At 39.4% G+C, this 25,596-nt stretch overlaps 1 long non-coding RNA gene across 1 annotated transcript in view; it reads right to left on the bottom strand.

The window, feature by feature from the left end:
* Positions 1–211: 211 nt before the first annotated feature.
* Positions 212–25,596, bottom strand: part of LOC130572943 (uncharacterized) — a 26,211-nt gene continuing 826 nt past the window's right edge. The window contains exon 2 of the long non-coding RNA XR_008965273.1: positions 212–294. This is a non-coding gene — a long non-coding RNA (uncharacterized LOC130572943). The remainder of the gene's footprint in view (positions 295–25,596) is intronic.

The following is a 25,596-nucleotide window of genomic DNA, read 5'->3' as shown; positions in this document are numbered from 1 at the left end:
GGGCCACAGACTCCTTTTGGAACATACAAAAGTAAGRTAGTCACTAATCCTTTTAAAAGCCTTGAACTAACAATCAAAACCTATCAGCTGTATTTCCTGCTTTGGTACTGGAAATCAATTCAGCCAGCACTCTGAGTTTTGCAAAGATTTTATACCATTCCTAGATGGTTTTCACAGAGATAGCAAAAATACAGAACATATAAACACTGACCTTGTTTCTTTTAACCCTTCTTTCTGAATGACTTCCAGTATTTGTTTTGCAGTCATTGGTGAGTTGGGGTACTTTTCCAATGCCTAAAAAGAAATAATAAATGTGTAAGTGACAAGACAGATGTCCTGTGAATTTGAAAGGTTATGTGATCATGCAGTTTTTATGTAGCCATTTGTGAAAGGCTGGGATCGACAGTGTTGAGACTGGAGTCCTCTGTCTGTTGGAAAGCCAGATGCAACCCAGGAAACTGCAGCAAGGAAAAGATAACTTGCTGCTTTTGCACATCATCTGCTACTTCTGCCTGGGAAAACTCTTATCAGGTTACAAATAAAAGAGTTGGAATACGCAACTGTTTTTATGACACAGCAACAGATTTTCTTTCAGGCATGAGGGAAAAAACATAAAACACAAGAACCAAAGGAATAAAAAAATAAAAAAAATAAGAAGACTAGCACTTTCTTTGATTTTTATTACTTTAGAATTCTTTGAGGTCATTTGACTATTTTATACTTAGCTTTGCCATGACCTCAGAAAAAATTTGGATGAAACTTTCCATTTAAAGAGCAGGAGCTACTGTAAAAACTGACACAGTGGGCTTACAATTTTAAAATGCTTTTTGCCTCTAAAAACAATGAAAAATGAAGCAGTCAGAACAGTCACAGCACACAAGATGCTACATGACAGAGTGCAGTATATTTCTCCAGTTCAGCTCAGTTTTCCACTCCTTTGCCTTTTCCAATTGAGCCAAAAGTAACCCACTCCTCTTTACAGAGAGAACCATGTTGTAAAGATTTTTCTGATTTTCCACTTCCTTTTTGTCCCCATCAGTTTTATGCTGTTAAACAAACAGCCACTCTTTTGCTCATGTAAAATGCCAGACTGACAGCCCTGGAAAATGAAACCCTTCAATCAGCAGCAAAAGGTGCAGCACAGGCCACAGCAATCAAGCTTCCCAGAGCATCTTGCCAACATATCTCAGCCAGAACTCGCACTTCTACCCTCTGTAAATACAAAATCAGTTTGGTCTGATTCAAATGATCCTGAGCTTCTCCCTAATAGTTACCAAATAATGGCAATTGTGAAAGTAGCTACTACTATGTGGATACCTGCTCRCTAGGAACTAGAGACACCACCACAYCGTATCACTCAAGTCAAACTGTGAAGGGTGCTAGCCAGGGCTGTAATTCAGAAGCTCACCTAAAGCCAAAGACTGCCTACTCACTACAGCTTGWCCAGCTCAGCCCTTTTTTGCCAYTTCAATGCTCTGATTTCCTGCCTGYTCTCTTTTACAGCCAAAACAYAGTTTACCAAATCCTTCAATTCTTTGTTAGAGATAAGCTTTGTACCCTTTATCCTTCAGTTCCACAAAGGAAAATGTATAAGTGAAGGTTGCACTAGAAAGGTCTGGGAGCTGAACTGAGCTTATCTCGTGTACATCAATAGAAAAGATTCAAAAGGGACCCATCAGGAAAGGAAAACCGAAAAGTGATTTGAGAGGAGAAAGAAGAGAGGGTTGGAAAGAGTAAAAGTACAGCAATGAGTCAGAACAGAAGAAACTGCACAGGGCTGGGAAAAGGATCATTGCACACAAGGGAAGAGAAATAATATGATGTATTAGTGACAGAACAACAATGACACATTGGAAAAATGACAATGCGTATAAAGATTAAGACTAGGATGAGGAAAGATTAATGGTGTGAAGAGACAAAAATGGAAACTTTAACCTTCAGAAAGAAGACAAAGTACAAGGTAAAATGAGAATACACCAAAATACAGAGAAAAGAGAACWAAACTGGGAACATTCCAGAGGGCAAACTGGAAAGGACAGAAGAGGATACTACACTGTACTGGACACGGCTATGAAGGAAACTTGTGTGCACTTGAAAGTGGGGTTACTCACTGTGGAGGATTCCCTGTTTCTCTTCCTGAGTACAGGCCCCTCAGCACACCTGGGCAGCTCCTCCCTGCAATTGAGAAAATTTGGGTAGCCCTGTCCCCTTCTCTACGACATCACATCCTATTCTATAAAGTCAGTAAAAGTGCCAAGTATTACCACGAGAGTTCGACGATAATGGGAAGGAAACCATAAAGCTATGCAAACACCAGAAGTCACCCTGTCCTGGACAATGGAAGAAGGGAGAGCAGTTTGTGCTGAGGAAGCTGCACTGAACTGGTTGTGAAAACAATGGCCAGACATACGGATACGGAAGATCATCTTCACCAAACAACAATGAAACCAACAAGTAGGATGCATAACACCACTACAGAAAGTTTAATGAAACCCACAGGGCAGATTTCAAATACCACAGTATGAAGTGAACACATTCAGGGTAGAATGACAAATTGAAATGCAGAGTATGTTAGACAGGCTGGAAGTGCTGGAGTAAACAATTGCCCATTGTGTGGATTCGCCTTATATTGGACATGCAGCGTGGGCTGCAGCTCATATACCCCATGAATTTACTTCTGTTCATCTAACCCTTTAAACCCTGTTATTTAAGCAACTGTTCATATCCTATCTGAAAAGCATTCATTCTCAGATTCAAACACTACTTAAGTCGACAATCCTGTTGTTATTATGTACATAATTAAGTTTTCTTTATCATAACAAAGATCAATTAGCAGAGAACCTTAGCAACGATGGGTTTTTTCTGCCCCTCCCACCATGCTGTCCATCCTCATCATTGTTCCTCCCCTCCCTCCGGTTTTAGCCTAATCATTTATCACAGTAAGAAAACAAAAATAATTAGTTGTAAAAACCTTTCCATTATAATATAATTTTCTTCTCTCGGTTATGGAACACAGCATCAGAGTATTATTTAAGATTCTGTGAGCTAATGAATACACTGAACTGCTAATTACATGAGTATCTCTTGCCTCCGTATCTTACCACTAACACTGCTAGAAGYCTGCAATCCTTTTGCATTTCTAAGACTTTTTAAARTAACATTAGAAATTCAAACTGAATAACTAACTGTGCCTTAAAGCAAATAAAATACTAAAAAGGAGAAAGCATAGTTAAGTCACAGGCTTCTTGGTCAGACATAGTAATGCACATCAGGGGAGGAAGCCATAATTTGTTTTAAATATCTTTCCTCTTCCTCCCACTCCTTCCACCAACACTCATATCATATATGGACAATGACTAATAATGCTGAAATTAAAGCAYGCCAAAGTACAGTCATGAAGAACATGACTGTTTCAATATATTTTGTTAAGAAGGACAAAAGAAGAAGAATGGTTTGCACTGACTGCAACCCCTATCACAGAGGATCAAATATGCTCTATTTATTCCTGCCATTCAACCATAGCCTTAAAAAGGGACAGCCGCTAAATAACTGGGACAAATAATGTGATACCCATCAGGACAATGTGAAAGAGAACAGAAGTAGTCACTGCACAGGACACATTCTTCGTGTTCATTCAAACCCTGGTTAACGGCTCAAAGAGAAGAAGGCWCAGATCCTACCAAGCACAGTGGAAATAAAACCTCCCAACAAACAGTAGCAGCCTGACAAATTGTTTGTGTCACCTACAGGTATCAACTCACAACTTCTGAGATATGAAATAATCACAGAGATGCCACAAACACATGTATTCCCAGTTTCATTGGAAAAGTCATGTCAGTTATATGGGACAAGAAGAAATACAAATTCCTTTTCACACCATAGCATCTATCATCATCTCTGTGTTCACAACTACTCAAAATAATCAGTTGCCACATCAGGGAAAAACACTTTCCAGTGAACTGTTACAGGAAGACTCTAGTACAGAGTCAAGACTCTGAGCTTTGCATAAGAAAGAAACCTTAAATGCTCAGCTTGCYTACAAAATCAGAATTTCTATGTAATTGATGGAATTAATAGTTTAATTTATATAAACAGATGCTTGTGACCACCAGAATCARACCTGCTCAATCATTTGCATTTCAGACACTGGAGGGAACACAGAAGAGGGACGAAARGGTGAAGAAAGGCAAACCACAGAATTGGCCCTCTTGCCACCCATAAACATTCCTGAAGAAAGTGGGAAGTTTTGCCTGCAGCTATCAGTTATCACACTGACAGAAAATAATTCTTCTAAATAAGAACCAAGTGTGTTCTGATACTGCATTGTGGTCCAAAAGCAGCGGGACAGAACAGCCTAGTGAGCAGCCTTGATGCTGCTGATTGTGTGACCAGACAGTCTGAAACCAGCCAGAGCTTCCTCCGTTTCTGGATGCTGCTGGCAAGGATCTGAAGGTCAGGATGATTTAACAAAAATCAGGATAATTTTATCATAATAGGCTGAGCCACTAGTCTCAAGCAGTTGTCCTTAGAACACTATTTTAAAAAACTGAGGAGGAGGAGAAAGAGGAATAGTGCAGTTATTCCCTGTGCTCCTACTCATCAGCTAAAATACAAGTCAGGCTGAAYGACACAATGGGCAATCTTTACTGCCCAAAGACAGCAGGGTGAATACAAGTACATAAAAACCAACCAAACAAACAAGCAAATAAAACCACCAAACAAAACCCTCCAAAAACTTTCCTTCTCCTAAGCAGAAAATATAAATTATTTTCTAGCCACCCATTACTAAATTAATGAATTGAAAGATGGAGTACCAAACAGGGTACAAGAAATAACAGCATTCTGGAAAAAATCCAGCATTGTCTTCTACAGCTGCTTATGTGAGGTTAACAGGAGGACTGACTTCTATTGTGGGAAATGCCCCACTCAAATCTTTTGTGTTCATTTTTGATTAACAGCTTCAGTCGTTGGGGAATTATCAGCAGCTTGGTAAAAGTTCAAAGCCCTTTGTGTAAAGAAGGATGGGTAAATGGTTCAGAGAGAAGGGGAGGGTACAGAGTTAGGGAAGAAAGGAAGTGCACAGAGATGGACGAAGAGGCAAAAACAGCAAGGAAAGGTAAGTGATACATGAAAAAGAGGGATGATAATAAGGATAGATGCACTATGAACTATTTTAACACAAGTTCTCAAATATGTATTCACACAACTCTTGCTGACAGTGACCAAGAGAAAGGTAAAGAGTAGTTTCCAGGTACTAAAATATTAAAATAATCTAAACCAGGAGTAACTTCTCCTGGTAGGACTTCTGTCTTCGAGCAGTTGCAATTGCAATAAAGAAATTATAAAATCTAAGTAGAAGGAGGTGCATTTCATAAGACACATTATTCACAKTATGCTCCATACTACGAATTTGTCTCTGTAATCCATGGGACACTATAGATATGCAAGAAAAGTAGCATCAAGCAAGGAAAGGAAAAGTCACACAACTAAGAAAGTAACATATTAAAAATACCATAACATGATGAAAYATATTAACTTTTAACATCAGTTCTGTGCATACTTGCTAGTCCACATTTTCAGGTTCAGAGGTAATGCTACTGACCAACAGAGCTCAAATGGTTTAAAGCACGCTCATAAAGTAATTTTCCCCAGCTCCCTTTTGGTGAAAAGCACTTTACTGTTCCTTTTGTGTGAGCTATAGGGAACAACTGGGCAAGTGTTTCCTGCAAGAGAATTTCTACTATAGAATTTGTTTGCAAGTTAAACTGAAATCATCTAGCTCGGCTATCCTGCCAGATATGTAAGGCATTGTCATCATCTCCTAAAATACTGAATGAAAGAAAAGAACAAGAAAGTAGCTGAGTAGTTTCTTTGTTCATGCCACTGCTTTAACCGGATCATTTGAGGCTTGTTCTAAGATATCTGAAACTTTTATTGTTCCTTTCTAAAATTTATTTATAATGTCATATTTCAAATGGATATAAAGGCAGCTTTGGAAATTCCAGATAAACTGTACCCATGACATTTTGAATTCAAAAGAAATTGGATTACAATTCAGTTAAAATTAAAATACAATTGGGCTATTCCTTTAAAAGGCACAAGCTTTAACAGCAGTGACATCCTGCCATTGCTCGTGTCTCATACATCACACCAGAAAATGCAGGGTAAACTTTATACTTCTAAGCAACTGACTTATAATAACTTATTGATTGATCTGGTCTAACATACTGAAAAAAAAAAATGGAAACCATTATATTTCTCTTTACTAATGCAATCAGCMTGTCCAAGCAACCAGGAACTTTCACTTAAAGGCTCTGTCAGGACAGATCCATAAACACCTTTGTGACTGTAACAGGATGAACCTAGTGAGCAGACTAAACCCTCTCAGATTTCTAAGATCAGGATAAAAGATACCCCAGTGAGCATGGTGTCAAACTTGCTATCCCAGTATGGGTTCCACTATTAGCAGTAGGATTGCTAACAATTATTTCAGTTCAAGCAATGGAGCATCCAGATTGCCAAAATGACTGCTCTGTTCTGACAGCACAGTCCAGACTTCTGTTTAGCCATGCAAGCCATCCCTCTCCTTGCTTTCTGTTGCGATACTCCATTGCCTCTCACTCTGCCCAGCCTTTCCCTACTCTCAAAGTGATACTCTCATCTKCTGAGGTGCTCCCTAACTTCCCTATCTTCCATCTTTCCACAACCATACCAAAATACCTTTCTTCCCTAGTCCTTACCACAGTACAAGCCTACAGTACATTCCATGTCCTCTACCCCTCAAACATGAGCACACTCATACGGATGCAGCTCATGCCCCAAACCTGCACACAGGTACACAAGTGCTACCCAGGTAGTCAGCACTGATACGTTACTGCTCTGCACAATGTAGCTCTTAGGTGCTGACAGGACAAATTGTACTGTAAATCTCCTCTGGCTTGTGAACCTTATTTTCTTGCTGACTTAATTTAGACTAGAAGTTTCACCAGTGCTTACCCAGCCGAAAAACTTGGGTCAAAGCTGTGTAAAACTATGAATCCTTATTCCAGAGAAGGGGCAAAGAGCAGAACACAGCTCTGCCATCCAAGAACATTACTGAAATCTGCACTCTTTCAGTGATCATATAGGCCATGATCCTGAAACACTTTTTATTACAGCAGGAATAAAAATTCCCCTTTGGCAGCTACCTTTGTACAAAATGAAGAGAGACCTTGCTTAGGTGACTGGAACTAATGGAGCTGAATGGATACTAGCACCCTGTCAGCTGCCTTTACATTCCAAATAACAGAGCAAAGAACTACCAATGTGAATACATTCATCACTATTAATGGAACAAAAAAACCCAAAAAAAAACCTAGGCAACAGTAAACCTTAAATATATTTGTTTCCAWACATACTGTTTTCTCTATTGGAAGATGATACAGATTTTTTTTTCTGAGGCACTGAAAGGTTTGCTGTATAACTTATGTTTGAGCATAGTAGAATAAATAAAAAAAAATAATTGCAATGAGCAAAACTTTACAGAAAAATCTACAGAGAGAATGAATGTATGTTTGTTTCAGAAGCTTTCATTGCTTATTTTCCTCAGGCAAGTGTAATGTGTAAGAGTTACTTTTAATGTGAGAAATAAAATTCCTACTGGCTTCTCTCTGAATGCACCAAATTTAACAGGAGGTGACAGTTGTGCTGATTTTCTTGCCATTGCTTTACTAGCAGAGCTTATCTTGTTAGACAGTGTCCTAAAGATACAGACCTAAGATTTCTAGAAGGCAAAAAAAGAAAATAGGAAAAAAGAAAAAAGAAGATAAAATAGAAAACAAAAACTACGCACACTACATAAATATTCTTACACATTAGTTTTMACCATTTTAAGCATTTCAACCTGGTCAAATCCACCCCCTAGGAGAAGAGAAGCTTCATGCTGCAACTGACAGGGCTCCACTGATGCACCATGGACATATTAATATTTATAAAATATGTTTAATGACAGCCAACATAATGACAACCATAAAAATTATACTACCATTTTAATTGTGTGGGGCAGATGGCAAGAAACTAACTCACGAAAATTACAGCACATTTTGATGTTTTGGTGAACAACCAGGACAACCATCACAGTGATCCTCTTAACCTCAGAAAGGAAGCCCATAAGCTTCATAACTCATTTGTCTGGACAATTCCTTACTCATAGGATGATATATCCTCCAAAATAATAAGCAAATCGAGAGGAATCTTTCCTAATAATTGTATCCCAGAAAGAAAGACCACAATGTATCTAATGCAGGTAAAACATAGAATTAAATTCCTCAGAGGTGTAAAGCAAGTAATAAAGCTGAAAAAAACAGAAGTCCTTTGCAATCACACACACAACAGAAAGCCACCTTCAGTTCTTTAAGTTTCCTGAGTCTACCTGTCCAAGTACGGTGGGAAAATGGAAACCCAAAGTTTCCACAAAATAAAAAAAAATAGGATTTTGGTATTGGCTTGGTTTTGGAAATTTTTTTGGAGGGGAAGACATGTTTTTTGTTTTAAATAGGAGAGCTATTCTTTCTTGTCAAAACAGACAATAGAAAAGAGCAGAATCTTTAGAGTCCTTGCATGGTATACATCYTTTTTCTTTCCAAAGCCTGCACAATTATTTCACATCAGATTTTATTAGTCGGAATCATGACATCATTATGCACAGAGCACAGTTCACTGGCACAATCCAGATCTACTGCTTAAATTGTTCTGAGAATAGGTATCAGTCATGTTTTTGAACTAAAGAAATACAGCCTTCTCAAAGAATGTGTAAAGAGAGAATTCTTTTGTTAGCTGTCAGTGAGATTTTGCAATCTCTGTTAAATATGTAATGGTTAGTGTCATAACGAAGATCAGCCATCGTGTTATGGCATTTATCTTCATGACTGAAGAGAGGAAGGGCTACTGTGATTTATTCCATCTCTCYTCATGAGACGATTAATGTCATAAGAGATTAGTCTTCAGTACTGACTTGTACACAGAATAAAATACAGGCTGGAGTGGGATGCTAAGCAGTTTTAATTGCCACAAGTTTGGAAGCCCACATTACTTACATATGGCACGGTTGACAATTAGTCATCTAAGATTTTCAAAAATAGGAGAATATTTTGCAGCTCACTAACTCATATCCATTTTGTGTCATTTATTTGTTCAGTCCTTCTTACCAGTCCTTCCACAMAATCCCTTCCCCCATCTCATCACCTAAGTCCACCCACACTTGTCCTCTTAAACACGTCATTTATTGTAAGACTGAAGTCCATACTCGTGGTTTATATCAATTTTTCGTAGCATCTGTTTAAAGGTTTAAAAAATACACTATTTAACAACTATTACTGAGAAACATTTGTCACAACACAGGCAGATTAAAAAGAATATATAATGGAACTCTATCTAAGTTTGTATAAACTGTATGAACATCTTTCCTCAAGATTTGAGAAAAGTTACATGCTCACCTCTTCCCAGGGACCTTGTAAAATAATCTGACCATCCCAAACTGAAGATAATAATTTTCCAAAAGCTCATCGCTTTGGAGAAATGGACACAGAATGTCTTGTTTACACGCTGCCTGCTTCTTCTTATGGAAGAAAATACTTCAAATAATACTGTAGTGAAAAAAAACCCRACCAACAAACCACACCAAAAAATCACCAACATGATACGCAAAAGCTCTGTTAAAAAGAGAATTATTTTTCCCCAAAACCAGAAGGTGAACATTCTGCATTTTCTTAAATCCTCTTTGCTGAATGCTACTAAATCAAAACAATCCTTGATATAAAAGKGTTTTTATGTTAAAAACAGCAATTCCTTACCATAGGTGTATATCAAACAGAACACATTATTAAAAAGCTCTCATGATAAAATGTTATCTTTATCAAGGCTTCTCAAATATTGACTTAAACATTTTTATCAGTCTGTTAATCACATCCACATTCAATGTGAACAGCAACTGAGACTAGTCCTGACAGCCAGGTAACAGTGCAACATTATGGCAGGGAAAAAGTATTGTGAAAACGAAGGACATTTCTTATTGATGGTAAGTGGATAGGAGAGAAAAATCAATGGGTCCTCATCAGTACAACTGTCTACCAGCTGGATGCTGATTTTCCTTAGAGATTAAAACCAATAGGAGCAATCACTTGGCACAGGTGAACAAATYCAATAGGACCTCCAGTCTATAAAGAAGAAAAGTGAACGGTGACTTCAAGGCTGGAGTTTATGAAGACACAAAATGCTGATTGTTAAACCAACAATTTGTAATCAGATCTTGAAACAAAATACAGAACATGTTTTCCCCCATGGGGGTACAGCCTGAAAATGTTCAGGATAATCTGAAATTATTGTGAAGGGTCCAAACTCCTGATTCTGCCTAAAAGGAATTATTTCAAGCTGTAAGACTATCTGACCATTGAGTCAATCTGGACAGCACTAACCAGGTTACAGTGCAAACTGGCCATCAGCCACACACATCATGCAACTACCACCACCAGAATCACAGCAAAGTAATTGGGCAACAGAGAGGAATCACAGAGGACTTTATGAGGGAATATAAATATAGACACTTCTCATAAAGCTAGGCTTCCTGTTCAACACAAGCTTCTGCTTTTAAGGGTTCCTTACATCATAGCACATTTGTTATCCTAAGACCCCTCGCTATACCCCAACCAGGTGAAACTGTTACCTGTCAGGATGGTAATTGTGACCCAAGAAAAGCAAACAAAGAGTAAAACACGGCTGCTATAGAGTATATTCTGTCATGGGTTCTTTGCTTTTTCTATGAGAAAGAACATAGGTACACATGAAGATCTGAGTTTTCCGGGTCACATCTCCTCAGGAAAAGTAGCACTAAAAATTGTCAGCTCCTAGGAAATGCTACTGGCAAATAAATTCAATGTCTATGGGGTTCAGGCATGTAATTTTAGATTAAATGTTTTAAAGATGATAGCAATGCATTTTAGCTGTATGGAAAAATAATGTATTTTTGCTGTAGGGAAAGATTACAGTGCCTCAACTTAGGCTTCCAGTGTAACTACAGAACTCATACTGTACCTTTGAAACAAACAGAATTACAGAATCACTGATGCTGGAAAAAGCCTTTGACCTACTACCACCGTGTCAACTAGACCACAGCATTAAGTGCCACATSCAGGTATTTAACAGTTCCAGGGATGGTGACTCCATCACCTCCCTGGGCAGTCCATTCCAATGCTTAACCACACTTCAGTGGAAAATTTCTTCCTGTTGTGCAACCAGAACCTCCGCTGGTGCAGCTTGAGGCCATTTCCTCTTGTTCTATTGCTGGTTTCCCGGGACACTGACCCCCACCTGGCTAGAACCTCCTTTCAGGTGGTTGTAGAGAATGATAAGGTCTCCTCTGAGCCTCCTTTTCTCCAGGATAAACACCCKCAGCTCCCTCAGCAAATCCTCATAAGCCTTGTGCTCCAGACCCTTCCCCAGCTCCGCTGCCCTTCTCTGGGCTCACACTCCAGCCCCTCACTGCCTTTCTTGAAGTGAGGGGCCCAGAACTGAACATGGCACTCGACATGTGGCCTCACCCACATCCCTGTGCTGAGTGCAGGGGGAGAGTCACTGCCCTGGTCCTGCTGGCCACACTATTGCTGATGCAGGCCAGGATGCCTTCAGCTGCCTTGGCCACCTGGACACAGCTGGCTCACGTTTGCCATTGCCAACCAGCACCCTCAGGTCCTTCTGCACTGGGTCATTTTCCACCCACTCTTCCCCCAGCCTGGGGTTATTGTGACTGAAGAGCAGGACACGGCATTTGGCCTCATCAAACCTCACACAACTGACCTCAGCCTGTCCAGATCCCTCTGCAGAGCCTCCCTGCCCTGCAGCAGATCCACACTCCCACCCAACTTGGTGTGATCTGCAAACCCACTGAGGGAGAACTTGATCCCTTTGTCCAAATAATTGATGAGATATTAAACTGGATGGCTCCAATATTGGCCCCAAATCTGAGCCCTGGGGAACACCACTGGTGACCAGTCACCCTTTGAATTTAACACCATTCACCACTGCCCTCTGGACTCAGCCATCCAGCCAGTTTTTAACCCAGTGAAGAGCGCACTCACTGAAGCCATGAGCAGACACAAGAATGCTGTGGGAGCCAGTATTGAAGGTACACAATACTGTACCTTCAGGTACACAACAATCCACAGCTCTTTGCTCGTTCACTAGATTGGTCACCTGGTCATAGAAGGAGATCAGCTGGGTCAAGCAGGACCTGACTTTCCTAAACCCATTCTGTCGGGGCCTGATCCCCTGGTTGTCCTGTATGTGCTCCAAGACAGCACCTTCCCAGACACCGAGGTCAGGCTGACAGGCTGGCAATTCCCCAGATCCTCCTTYCAGCCCTTCCTGCAGGTGGATCTGGCCAATCTCAGTTCTCTGGGTCCTCCCAGGTTAACCAGGACTGCTGATAAATGATGGAGTGGTGGAGTGGCCTGGCTCTTCTGTCAGCTCCCTCGGTATCCCGGTGTGGATCCCATCGGCCCCACAGACTTGTGAGTGGCTGAGCAGGGCACTGAGGGCTCCCTCCTGGATTAAGGGGGTCATTCGGCTCCCCATTCCTGCCTACACACTCAGGGTATCGGCTCTGTCTGTTGAAGACTGAGGTAAAGAAGACATCAAGAATCTCAACCTCTTCCTCATTTTGATTACAATGTTCCCCTTTGCATTCAATAAAGGATGGAGATTTTCCTTGGCCCTCTTTTTGTTGTTAATGTATTTATAAAAACACTTTGTATTATTTTTCACAGTGGTGGCATATTGACTTCTGGCTGAACTTTAACCAATCCAGTTTTTTTATCTACAAGACCTAATGACATCCTTTACTCTTCTTTAGTTTGTCTGCCCCTATTTTGCAAGGTCATAATTTTTTCTCCCAAGTTCCACTGAAAGCTTCCTATTCAGCCAGGCCAGTCTTCTTCCCTGATGGCTCATCTTCTGGCACACAGGGATAAGGGCCTGCTCCTGTGCCTTTAAGGTTTCTTCTTTAAAATATGTCCAGCCTTCCCAGACCCCTTTGTTTTTAAGGGCTGCTTYCCAAGAGGCTCTCTGAATCAACGTCCCAAGCAGGCTGAACTCTGCCCTCCAGAAGTCCAAGGTAGTTTTGGTGACCCCCTTCCTTACTTTACTGAGAACTGAAAACTCCATCATATGGTGGTCACTGCACCCAACATGGCCCCGGACCCAGTCTCCTGTGGGTGATTCTAGGACAATCTCTCCAGTGGGAGAATCTAGATTTGGTTGTTGTTGCTCTAGAAATAATATGGGCAAGATAATTTGAAACCAATTCTGAAAATTATAATAGAGATCTTACAACCAAATGAATGATAAAATATKTCATATTACAAACTGGAGGTTTTTTCAGTTATTTCAAAGGCATTATTTATAATTTCAACAATACTCCTTTACCCAAGACAGAYCATGATACAACTTCATTTCCAAGACAAAGCCCCTGTCTTTTATAAAGGAGAGAAGACAGACYTTTTTTTTCTTTTTATTTACTTTCAYTGCTATCCTTATACTCTCTAAGAAAAATCCAAACTTTAAAGATGGAGGTTTGGGGACTTCAGTTGATTATATAATTAAGAAAAGTGGTAGCAAAATTAATAAATAAACAAATTATATGTCTCACTGAATGGAGAAAGWAGAGCTTTTTCCTCATTTTTTAGTCATCTACATTTTCTTTTTTATTCCCTTCAATATCTTTGCTATTCTACTTCTCATTGGTACAAGAACATCTCCATTTTCTCTACTGCTCCCCAATGCAGTACTGTCATTCTTCTCCACAGGATCACAACAATATTACCCAGGCACACACTCTTTTCACCACAGGACATGCCAAGAGATATAAACCCAGTTTCATTCCCTGCTATAATCCCAGAAAATGTATGCAAGTAGTAAAAGTAAAAAACTTCATAACTATTATTATGTATGTATGGAGCATTTAAAACCTCATCTTTTTTTCAGAACATTTATTCTCAGAATGCCTTTCYCAGATTCCCCTCCCTCTTCCTCCACACCCATATCTTTATATAAAATTAACTTCAACATTTAACAACATTTGAACTAATACATGAAGCTTCTTGCCACAACAGCTCCAACAATGCTGATAATAGCAAATAGGTACAGTGGTTTTGTTTGTTTTTTTTTTTAAATTTTCTTAAACCTTTTATTCTCTTTGCAGTTTTTTCAAAAGCATTTCCCAACCACCACGCATATATACYAGCCTCACTTATTCAAGCTACTTTTGTAGAGCTGGCTCAAAACAAAGACAGGAGCATTATTTCACTCTATTTAACATTGCTTTAAATAGCTTGAAACATTCTCCTACAGCTCAGACACTAATACAATGAATTAGCACGAGAAATTACAGTATGAAGCTGAGTCTGTCCTCATCAAGGACAGTTAAAATTGACTAACACAGAAAGAAATGTTGTTTTCATAGAGCTTTTTGTTTTTTATTTAATGGAAGTGTTAAAAATTCTGAGAATTACAGAACCATAGAATCATTTGGATTGGCAGGGACTTTAGAGATCTCTCATTCCAACGTCCCTGCCTTGGGCAGGGACACCTTTCACTACACCAGATTGTTAAAAGCCCCTTTCAACCTGGCACTGAACACTTACAGGGATTGGGCATTCACAACTTCACTATGCAACCTGTTCTAGTATGATGAGTAAGTTTTGATAATGTGTCAAGCAGTCTACTTCCAAACTAAAAAGCTAACCCTATGAACTGCTGGAGACAGAAATGTTCTATTTTGCAAAATGCAAAATAACAATTATTTCATTAAATATTAATCTACCAAAAATAAAAAACAAGNAAAACCACAAAAAAATCAAAACCCCTTCTTTCCCTGAAGAAAAAAAAAAAATTTATTGCTATTTTATTTATTTTTACTAGGTATCTTAGATTGTTTTCTGGTTTGTTGGTTTATCTAAACAGATTAAAAGTCAGTAAAACAGTGCTTTTTGCTTTTCTCATCCAACCTTCAAAATCCACACAAAATATTTTTGATCAACTGTTTKAACTCTATTACTCCAAWTTTTTCATAGTTCCACATCTGCTAYTGAATTTTCCACTGTTTAGTTCACAGACCAGTTGCAAGACACCTTTCTGGAGTCCATGACGTATAATAGCTAAAATCGTTACTCAGACACTGACTTTACTCTCAAGGCCTTTCACTCTGCTCACTCCTGTTATTGCTACTCTTGCATTGTATCCTGCACTGTTCAGTCAGTCATGCATCTGTTTGYTCACACTTCTCCATATTTATACTCTTCCACTGGAAAACTCCCCAGACAGCCGTATGAGACTAGTGAAGCTGCCTCCTCAAGTGCCGATAATGCTGTTGGACGGGAGGTTAAATTAACAACCCACAATGGTTACAGTGAACATCAAGCATTTACTATGAAGGGCTGATCAATAACACAGGTACCCAGAAGCTCCTGTGGAGGTRCTCAGTAAATGCAACAAACGTCAATGGCACATGTATCAAAAACATGCAGTAACTTGYACAGAAAGACTGATAAAAATCTCCAAGTTTACCTTGTGCAGCCACAGCCCTCCAGCTCTTAAGTGCTTCCACATAAATCCAAACCAGAGCATGTTTTAACATCACCACCACTTAGTGGGGCTCCGTCATTGGAACACAGTTATCATAAAGAGCGTAAAATAACTCTAATCATAATATTCTTCGTAAAACAAGCTGCCTCAAAGCAGTAATTCAATTCTTTTCAATGTTTGCTCCCTGGGAGCCTCTTCCTTGCCCTAAAAACCACAGATTTCACTAACAGACATTTTCTAAAGACCAGGGATATCAGTCCAAGACAAAGTCATAGGGTTGCTTATCTCTGACATTCCACTGGGATGGGTAGCTCTCATTCCAAATGCAGCACGGGAAGTTGGTACTGAATCAGCTGATCCATGAACACCRAATGGATGAACAGCATTTTAGCAGGAAGATTCTGACTGCAAGATGAAACYACCACAAAACTGGACCAACCCAAGAGCTGAGAGCAGCATCCATTTCTTGTTGTTGGTAACTGTCTACGCAAAGGATGCTGAGGCTCATTATGGGCAGATTAAATGTCACAGGCATGTAGCCTTGTTTCTGTGATTCTCCCAGTCAGTTTCACGGGCTTGTAACCCAATACCTGAAAATCCACACTTTTYAAATTTATATATATTTATATATACACACACATACATAAGGTTAGGACTGCAAGTCAGGAATTCAAGGATCGCATCAAAATATTTAATCCTTACTCTTTCCCCACACCAAATATTTCCTACTAGAATATCTAGCAAAAAACACTTCAGCTGTTGCCCAGGGCGGCACCTTCAGGAAAGTACACACATGTGGAGACATGGGTCATCCTGAAATCAGTAACAAAATGGCATTAACATCTCTTTAATAGTAATTTAACAGTACATTATTTGAAGATTTCTTCTACAGTGAATTCTGAGTTTATTCCACACTTTGGCGATGAGCCTCACTATATTATTCTACTTYTTTTCTTTTTAAAACAGAAGATGTGTGCTTGCAAGATGTCTCAAAAACCTGCATTATGAATGAAACAAATTATGGAATAGATTARAATGCATTAAGCACTACTGCTCTATGTACAAACCTGCTGCAGCATTGCCGCATCAAACACTAAAAATAAAACAAAAAACAAGAGACTAAACCCAAAATGTCTCAAAAACCTAGAGAATATGAATGAGAACCATTAACTGTATACAGAATTCTCAATCTGTACAAGAAAATTTATGTTTTCTGACTAGTCCCTGACAGAAAAAACACATAATGCATCTGAATTCTAAATCATGCCCATCGGACAACTTTTCAAAATAATTTTATTTACTTAGTTCCCCTGTTTTTTTAAGCAGAATGTAAATTTTCACTAGAAGAGTAGATTCTGGCAAGGCCAGGAAAGTCGTAGCTCCTATAATTAATAAAAGTTACTAATTTTATTGATTTCACAAAACTAAAACTAACTTGGGTTGTATGACTTCTTTCCAAGTCTAAAAAGACAAGGTGACCTTGAGGCCCTTTACAACTTCACCTTCTATGATCGTCAAAGTAATGCTCTAATTAAGATGATTTTCTCAATCTAAACACCAAATTACAAAGTTCTCGTTGGTCTTACCAGTCTACAATTTTTAAATGAAAGAAATGCCAAAGGAGATTAAAGAAGCTGGTATGATCAGAGAATGTAATGATTTTGAGACAGCTGCCAGAAKCTTGATCCAGAAGAAAGACAGCAGGCTCTGGACGATAAAGGTCTATTTTTTCCCATTACCCTTGCTAGGTAATATTGGCAGGAAGGCATAGTGACATGAAATGCTTCTCTGACACAGCCAGCAGGTGATGGATAACTGGGAATTTTGAGGCATAAGAAGAATTAATATTTATCTAAAAATAGGCATCAATAGACCTTCAGTTTCAATTCATGGTACAGAAAAAAAGAAATAATCAAACCAGATGGTATCACTTAATGAAGAATGAAGTACTCTGACAATACAACGATAATGGTAAAGTCATCTTATATAAAAAGAAGCTTCAAGTCACAAAAGCAGGAACAAATCACATGGGACATGAATTTGACTGTGATTTACCAGACTCTACACATTTCACAAGGCATCTCACCAAGTATRTGAACTACTACACACAGTTAAGAAAGCTCTCCAAGCTACTAAGAGTCAGCTGAAATAGAATAAAATTTTGACCTTCGAATGATGGATATATACTTCAGTTAAGACTCTCTTCCCTCTCTAGGTGTCAAGTTACACAGGATGCAAACTAGGATAAAACAAGTATKAACCCTGACTAGAAAGACATTAAAAATTAAATTAAAAAATTAAAAATTAAAATTCATAATCCTGTCTGTAAGACCTAAGCAATATCACAGAAAACAAAAAAAAAAAATAGCTTTGAGTTCTCCAAAGCAAATAACTCAGTAGATCAGGATCTTGTCTCTCAATGAACACTTCTGAAGTTATAGAGGTTTAGGAAATGTTGCTATCTGTAAGTCAGACTATGGTCTACAGGATGCAACAGTCACCCACAGAATAATGACCTCTAGAGCTAACCCTCTACAAGCAGTGAGTAGATTCCCATCACAGCCTTATCTAGACCAATCTATGTGTTTAAGAAGGCAAGTTTCGAAACACAGCATGCAATACATGCCTTCCAAATAAACTACATTCTGATGATCCAAAATCAGGAAAATAATCTACGATGTAACCTGGAATACCTTCTACACATAGCCCAATCCTCTAATGATTCTGATGACTCCAGAACAGACTGAATTGTAGCTGCTGATCTTGCCAAACGCTCAGACAGAAACTAAACTTGATGCTACACTACAAAGCAAATTCTCTCAGACACCTGAGGTACATGAGGCCACATTAGTTATAACCTGCAATGTAACAGCTGGATCCCATATGTTGAAAAACTCAAGTAAAAAGTGCTCCAATATTAAGGGAAGTTACATGCCAGGGTCAATAGACTTTGTCCTGCTGAGCTCAAGAAATTAAAAAGAGCTGAACTCTTAACAGTCAAAGGATGAAAACATGAGATCACCCAGAGGTTCCTGTTCCAACAACAGCAACATCAGAGCTTGCTTGAACTGAAGTGAATGGAGCTTCTCTAGACCCCTTCAACACTAAGTGCCATCCCTAACCATAATCAGTGCACTGGCATMAAAGAAACTCCAGGAAGACAGTGTATAGGACCCGATGGTTTATTATCTGTCTCCTGACATTCRTGATGTCTGTGCCAGAGCCCTATCATCATTCAGAAAGTTGTMGGTCATCCTTTCAAAACAAAATTAGCTGCAGGTGGTCAGCATGCAACTCTACCCTTTTTACATTCCCAGCATGTACATCACCTCCCAAGAAAGGAATTTCAGCAACAGAAAACTATATAGCAGGACTTCTCAAAAAGAGAGCAGCTTCAGAGGGCCAGTATGTCAACGATTTGGGGTTCTTCAGGCATGGTAATTGTCATCCAAAGTCGGTGAGTGATTAAATGAACCCCTTTGACAGATCTGTTGCGCTTGAGCAGCACAAGGATTTGCTACCTGAACTCACAGGATGAGCAAAYGGGCTGTACCAGGATGTGCTGCTTGTTGTTCTGCCTTTACATTGGAAGCTGACCCACAGTGAAGGCTAAGATATTGGGGTTCTTCTGTCTGCAAGTTCCTTGGAAAGAGGATTTGCTCATTTTCATCTGAAACMCATGGAACTATAATGAAATAATTCCCACTAATCACATCTTCTCCCAGGTCCTAATAGCACAAAAGGAGATCTTCATTTAGCTATTGCTAATTACCAGGAATACCAAGACTATCATCATCATCATCCCCAACAAAAGAGAGCACACTTTGAAGCTTACAACATTAAAAGAAAAGAAGAAAAGCTATTGCTTCAAAGCCAAGAGGTCAACTTTAGCACATGATTCTCCACATGACTGCAATTTCCTAATCACAATATAAGGAGCAAAAGAAGGTCCAGCAGGTGCACAGTAAGTTTGGCTTTTTACCTTGAGAAYAGCATGCTACCTGGTCCAGACTAAGATGCTGCAATGGCATGGTTTGATCCAGTGAACTGGCTAGCAAATCCAAAGCTACCAAGCTGTGAAGGGTGGTAGGGTCTTGAGTATRGTTACTGAAAACCATTTCACCTCAGTTGCACATGCAACTGACCAAATCTACTCTTAGAAGAAGACAATACAGATCAGGTATTTCAACAGAAAATCCAGTATGTCAGGAAAATATTGGCTCTTCCACAGAGAAAGGTAAGCCAGAAGGCACTGGAAACATTCACTGTAACATACCTAAGGCACCAAGAATACCTTCACACCCTTGAGGAATGTTCATTTTTAGGTTTTCTCCTATGTTACCCTGCTATGATAGAAATAATGTGACATTACTGAGAACAAGTCCCATTCCTGAGTCAGGTTCCTCCCTACCTAAAAGTCTGCGATGCCAAGGCTTAAAGTGCTGTCTCAACATAAAGATTTAGAATCTCATTTCTCTAAATCAACTCTAGAAAAAAGCAAAAGGTGAGCTGGAATAATKACATGGTTTGTAGATCACCTTTTAAAATAGAAAAATACTAAACCCATACTTATAAATGGTATTTCATAGTAACTAAATAAAATATTGACAACTAAAATCACAGAAGGTAGGAAGAAAAAACTAAGYGCAAGTTCAATCTTGTCTAACAACTGCAAAAATTACTTTGAATAAAACAAAGTGGAGAAAACCCTAGAGCAAACCAAACTAAAATATAGCTCTTCAAAGCAGCATTGATTGTGGATCAAAGGGAAAAGCCATCACAACTTCCAAGCCACAATGTTTCTGCACGTCTGAAAAAGAATTAATGCAGAACAAATATGGAAATAATAGCAGGTCTCTSTTAAGCCAACAAGAAAGAAATCCTTAATAACATAAAACAAAGTTATGTCAAATTTCACATTTTTAAAGATACATAAGGCTCCTTTAACACAATGCTTTAAAATGTTATTTAYAGCAACAAAAGCAAAGACTTAACATAAAAGTCAAAGGGATTATCATCAATGCTATGCAGAAGTTACTTTTCTATTTTTTTGTTTCCTTTGTGGTCTTCAAATATGAAGATGCAATACAGAAATACTTCCATACCGCAACATGATCTGTTTCAACTACACTATCTCAGCATACCAGATGAAGAAATAATCAGCTTTTGGATAGCCAGCCACATTAAACAGTGGCATGCAAGCTAACAATTCCAGTGGTTGGTTTTCTCATTTTTTTTCCAGAATCAGTTTCCCTAATTAATTAGTGCAATTTTCTTAAAATTTACAAGAGGAAGCAAACAGCTCTTAGTTAAGAGCTGGATCCTGTTAGGAGACTACAGCAAGAAACACAAGAATTAAGGTAAGAATATTACTCACCCAAAATGCACATGTCACCTGAACCACAAGGACTCTCCATAGARCTGTAAAGCACATGAGTCTTTAGTAACACAGGAAAACCTTTCTTTCAGAACAAAATTTGGAGAAGAAAGAGTAAAAATTCTAGAGAGGCGATTCAGCACACAAATAACCAAACAAGGACTAATGTTCTCATTCTTGGGATTTTGTTCTGCTTTATTGTCAGCTTGTGGCAGAGATTTAACTGAGCTGTGTTTCAAAATACCMCTTACAGGAAAGAGGAATGGGCAATAACAAAGGCAAGCTATTAATAAAAAAAAGGCCTTTTAAAATSTTACCATAAACCATCACCCTTCATATGCAGCTAGCCTATGCTTCTGAGCTCTGCATTCCCAAAGTGACCAGTCTCCACTCTTTCTGTTCAGGCCTTTGGTTCACCTTCTAGAAATAACAAACGATCATGTCTCGAAGTCAAATGATAGAAGTTGTATCACTGCAGCCTACTTAAAACTGTCATCAGTTCTTAAGTGGCAGAGTATCCTTGGGCATGTTTTGTTCTCAGTATTTTTCATTTCAATAGTTTTTACGCAGAATTTTATGGCATTAAATTTTTAAGAAGCAGAATTCACTATTTCAGGACTTCCAGCAAGAGCTTGAGAGCCCTTGAGAAGCTAAACAGATAGAGGTTTTTCCATCTGAAAGGAATCACTACCAATTGCTTTAACTATTCAAGTGTTTAACCCTTCTATGCAATTTTAATGAGTTCCATGTATGACCAGAAAACAACAATACAGTTACATCAAATGAGGATCAACTAAAAGACAGAGGAAAGACAGGATGTTTCTCCTCCTTCCTTGAAAGATTTTCTTTTGCTCTAATTCTTTTAAGTGTTCTATCTCAGTCTATCAGACACAAAAAGCAGAAAACTGGCATGGAGATAATGCCCAGGTCATACATAAGCACTGCTGTAGTCTGCTGCAAAGTACAAAGTGAGTTGACATATCGGGTCTACATCAAAGATATGCCCTTTGGCAGGTTGTAAAGACAAGCCGCAATTTTGTCCATAAAAATGTGTGTTCTACAAAATGGGCTCTGTAACATGAACTGTTAGTGGTATGCCACCATTCCATTGATCCYGCACATGCGTTCATTTCTCAGGAATGCTTGTAAGCTGGGCTATGCCTTGCCCTAAGATAAGCAGACTTGCATGAGGAAAAAAGCAGTGTGTCACAGACAGAAAGATTCAACACTCTGCAGGAGGCTTCTTCCATAAAATGCAAGTTCTGAYACAGGACATGCCAGTGGCTCCTGCTTTATTGTCTGTATCACATGCGTGGTATGTATAGCAAGAGATTAATATAATGGGAGTCCTTTCCTGCTTACGTTTTAAAAATTAAGGGAACAGCTTGAAAAAACACTGCATTGCGGGAACTTAAATTTTCAAAGATCCCTTAATCAAATACTGAAAATTAGTAAATACAACACTGACAGTCAGTTTGGAGCCTCACCACTTACACAGCACAATGTGTTTTAAGACTGCCATGTAATATWTTCTTCTGAAGTACTTCTGCTTCTTTCATTGTGAATGTGGAAATTGAGAGCTGTGAAACGATTCCAGGCTCAAGTCCAGTTTTTGTGCTCCTTTTTATCCATAAGCATTATATGGTACATTATGAGTTTCAATATAGATTGAATACAGAGACATGACCATATCAACTCCCGTCGTAATTACTGTGAGAGAAGTAGTAATAGACAATGAATGAGGCAAAAGTGTAGCCACAGAAGGAAGAGGATTTTATGACTGTGAAACAGAACTGTTACGGAGACGCTGTTGGTATCATAACTACCTCTCCCACAGATTTCCTGAACAGCTTTGAGKAAGGTACTTAATCTTTCCATGTCTCAACTCTGCATGGGTAAAGCAGAGGTCAAAATACTTAACCTCGTAGGCATGTTGCAAGTATAGAAACATTTGCATTTGGGAAGCTACTGGGTGCTGCTAATAATAGTTGTGTAGGTACAACTGAAACATAAAATAAAAATCTGCTTCAGTGCTGTTTGAAAGGTGTACAAAAATTAACTAGATCACCTAACAACAAAGAAAGAAAATATCATTAAAATCATATCAGCAACTCCAGGGAGTGAACTTAAAATAGTTGGGAAACTGACATGTAAGTACATCATTTAAAGTGTAGATAGTAACACATGGACATGAACAATAGAGTGATAACGCATTATTAACAATGCTACCTGTGTCATTTTACACTTTTTAGCACTTTACTTTTAAAACCTAATAYTATTGCAATGTAAGGGCTTTTGTAAAAAATCTACAATGTAAATATCCACGTAGTTGCTCCACATATTAATTCACTCTCTTTTTCCTAAAAATAATTCAGCAGTATATAATTTTACAACATATTGATCTAGGTAAGTCATGAGTCGTTTTTTGTGAGTAGGTATCAATCACTTCATTGTTTACTTGTCTATGGAAAGAAATTGATTTAATCAAACCTTGCAGTAATACATTATTGATGTATCCCAAGAAAACAAAGTCATAATGAACCATCAGGGTCCTAACATAAAACACTGTAAGGAGTAGCAATTTTGGCATCAATCTTTCATTGTGATTTGCAAACATACGTGACTATACAAGTAGTAAAGATCAGTGCAAGACTGTAGTTGGTCTGAGCAGCAGCACATATCATTCCCATAACAGACTTGGGACAAGCTCTGCAGAACTTGGCAACCCCAGGARGCTGGACAAAGCCACACTGTGGACCTTGTGTATCTCCACCACTTCTATACAGCAGTGTATCATCTTACATTCTACTAGATTTTAGCAAATCATTACTCTTCTGGGGGGAAATGTGAGGCGATATGACATCATGAAAATAAGACTCTTAGCCCTTCTCCACAGCAGTGGCTCAGCCTTTGTTCTCCAGAGACTTTTAACTTTTCCATGTATTAGACCACATAGGGATAGCAATGTTACTCAATGCACAATAAATTCCTTTACGGACATTTGTCAAACAAAATACAGCTTACAATGGTAACTGCAGCAGCAACTTAAAAGAGTRAAGTTAGGATAGCAATTGATGTATTTTATAGACTTTTGAATGCACGTTTGTCAGCTYAGAGCACAGAGAAACAAGTACTATAGCAACATCTGCTGCCAAAACTATTTTGGCAAAGGTGAGTGAGTATTTTACTGCAGTAAAACTTCTGTTACGATCACAAGAAATAAGAGCGTACAGTAGCGACACCATATCACAGCATCTTCACTAATGCTGCATTATTACAAAATGTKGGGGGATGTATAATGAGCCACATCAGAATTTAGCAGTGCCCAAGCCTACGACAATACCTCATTACAGCTCACAGAGACATCTGTAGGTAAGTGTTTGTCTAATACCTTACAATTATTTACATAGGAGAGGCTGAACTTCCTATCTAGGAATTTGTATAACAAGGTGAAAACATTTTTATAAGGAAACTGCTTCACAAATACACTAAGCAAATAACAGTAGTAAGATATCATTACCCACTACTAGAAACMGATGCAACGTTAGTAACGGCATGTTACTTAAACAATTCAGTCTGTATAAGAGATGAATAAAAGATAAAGTTCGTGTAGATACAAAATCACAACGTAACCAGCAGCCTATCTTTCCAGCATTGTCATCTTTCTACGCACTCGGCTGGAGCTGAACCAAACCCAACTTCGCAGAAGACACGCATACGGACGTGTACAACCATACGTGCTGTACCGTGCGTAACTATTGTAAAATTCCTAGAATGGAGAGAACCCAGACATACTCCAAAACGGAAAAACAACATAAACAATGTGCTCTGTTACACTTAGCAAACAGTAATGCAGAATCATGAAAACAGATACAGTAGGGTAAGGGAGACAGTTTCTTAATGAAGTGGGAATGGACCGGGTCCCCAGAGCCACGGAGCCTTTTCAGAAGCGAGTTAGATTGCTCTGGATATTGCCCGGCTCGSCGGTGGAAGTAAAGAGGGTGAAGATAAATCCCACGACAGAGTTGTCGWTAACGCCCCTCACCCCTGTCCTGTCCGCACCAAAGGGATGGAAAGGCAATTCCCGGCTATTTCACTTTTCYCTAGATTAAAAGGAGGGATTTTCCTTGGGATATCTGATGCATGAACTTTGCAGAGATAGACACGATCCCTGGGTATTTACACACACACACACACATGCAAAAAGAATAAAAGAACAGAGGCATTTCCTCACGCACACACCGCGGAAGGGACGTAGGTATTTCTCCTCTCCCGGCAGGCGGGGACGGGCGGCAGAGCCGCGGGCTGCCCGGACCGCCAGCCCGGCTCAGGCGGGCACACGCACCCGCACCCTCCCGCCGCTCCCGCACGGGCACTCCCGCGCTCCTTCCCGCTCCCTCGCACACACGCCCCGGCTCTCTCCGCCTCGCACTCCGAGTCTCTCGCACACTCTTTCCCCCAGACTCGCTCACTCGGTCTCTCTCCGTCTCTCCCCCTCCCGTCCCGCCCCACAGTGGCCCCGACCGCCGGCAACAAAGCGGCGGGCGGGCAGCGCGCCGGGCTGGCGGCGGCGGGACGCGCTCACCCCGCGCACACACACACACACA

This window comes from Malurus melanocephalus, unplaced genomic scaffold, assembly GCF_030028575.1.
Source record: "Malurus melanocephalus ecotype Western Australia unplaced genomic scaffold, MMel_1.1 scaffold_46, whole genome shotgun sequence".
NCBI classification, from domain to species: domain Eukaryota; kingdom Metazoa; phylum Chordata; class Aves; order Passeriformes; family Maluridae; genus Malurus; species Malurus melanocephalus.
This window is presented reverse-complemented; position numbering and strand designations above follow the sequence as displayed.